This window comes from Gekko japonicus, unplaced genomic scaffold, assembly GCF_001447785.1.
Source record: "Gekko japonicus isolate JY-2015 unplaced genomic scaffold, Gekko_japonicus_V1.1 scaffold5688, whole genome shotgun sequence".
NCBI lineage: Eukaryota > Metazoa > Chordata > Lepidosauria > Squamata > Gekkonidae > Gekko > Gekko japonicus.
In genome coordinates, this window is record NW_015163794.1 from 38,023 (window position 1) to 39,855 (window position 1,833).

General features: G+C 47.2%; 1 pseudogene; it reads right to left on the reverse strand.

Annotated features, from left to right (window-relative positions):
* Positions 1-1,833, reverse strand: part of LOC107107637 — a 9,310-nt pseudogene that overhangs the window by 7,360 nt on the left and 117 nt on the right.

Genomic DNA, 1,833 nt, shown 5'->3' on the forward strand with positions numbered 1-1,833 from the left:
GTATGATGTTTTAATATTTGATACTATTTACTATTTACTATTTAATATTTTTAATGTTTTATTGATGTATTATATTGGCAGTGTGCCTTGTAAGCCACCCTGAGCCTGCGGGGAGGGCGGGATAAAAATCTAAATAATAAATAAATAAATAAATAAATAAATAAATGACTTCCCGGTAGAGAGCTCTTTGTCCGGGATCCAGCAGGGCCCATTCTGCCTCGGTGAAATCGATAGACACCTCCTCGAAGGAGAAGGGACCCTGAAAGGAAAAGCAGATTCCCTCGTCAGAGATCACGCCAGGCAGAGACGGCACCCTGGGAGTGAGTACACTGGGAAGGTACAGGATGCATGGCTTGGGCTGGGTACATCGTTCACAGGATCTCTCACCCAGACACCTTGTAGAAACTGCGGGAGCGACTGCTCCCCTGAGAAAGGAAGCGGGACCCGGGCTGTCCCCTCTCCTCAACTCATTGTGGCAGAAAAATCAGCGAGCCTGGGGGCATTTCTGCCTAACAGCCGGGATTGGCTGAGGCCTCTCTGTTTGGTTCTTCTCCCGTAAGGCTTTGCAGGCTTAGCAACTGTCATCTCTCAAGCCTCTCTCTAGCCTGACGAGGCACCCTGCTCCAAAAAGAATAGTTTCCATTTCTCTAGGTCTACCCTGTCACCCTCATACTGTGTCAAAGACTCCTAGCGAGAAGATTGGTAGCTTCTGACCAGCAACACACTTGCTGAAGCAGCTGTCTGTGCTTCCCATAAGGTCACAAGAAAGTCTACTCATAACATCCTTGACTGTCTAACTAGGGTATGAGTTCAAGGTGAATATTGTTCTCTTTATTTTTGATATTCTTCAGCTAAAAGTTAACCTGACGCCATCCATGTGGGTCCTGAGGGTATAAACTGGTGAAGATTTCTTTGCTCTGGGCTGGTCTCTCCAATCAGCTCTCTGTGAGCTCTTCTTGACTAGACCAGGGCGCTCTCTATTTCACACTAGTGCCCTAGGTTTGTATTGAAGTATTCTATGCTGAATATGGAGATGTTATGCTTCTATCCTAAAAGATTTGCAAGTGCTAAAGTGCTTTCTGTCCTGAGGAAGCCCAGAGCAAAGAAATCTTCACCAGTTTATACCCTCAGGACCCACATGGAATACTGTGTGCAGTTCTGGTCACCATACCTTAAAAAGAATATTATAGCTTTGGGAAAAGTGCAGAAAAGGGCAACTCGATTGATAAAAGGGCTGTTAGAACACTTTCCCTATGAGGAAAGGTTAAAGCGCTTAGGGCTCTTTAGCTTGGAGAAAAGACGACTGAGGGGTGACATGATCGAGGTTTATAAGATCATGCATGGGATAGAGCAGGTAGGGAAAGAGGTACTTTTCTCCCTTTCTCACAATACAAGAACTCGTGGGCACTCCATGAAATTGCTGAGCGGTCGGGTTAGAACGGATAAAAGGAAGTACTTCTTCACCCAAAGAGTGATTAACACTTGGAATTCACTGCCACAGGAAGTGGTGGCAGCTACAAGCATGGACGGCTTCAAAAGGGAATTAGATAAGCATATGGAGCAGAGGTCCATCAGTGGCTATTAGCCACAAGGTATAGATAGGGGCTCTGGGGCAAGTGAGACTCTCTCATCTTAGTGCTTGGGGGGGGGGTCAACAGTGGGAGGGCTTCTAATGTCCTGGCCCCACTGGTGGACCTCCTGATGGCACCTGGTATTTCTGGCTACCGTGTGACACAGAGTGTTGGACTGGATGGGCCTTTGGCCTGATCCAACATTGGCATCTCTTATGTTCTTATGAAGCCCCACCCCCAACCCCCAACCCCCGCAGCCAGC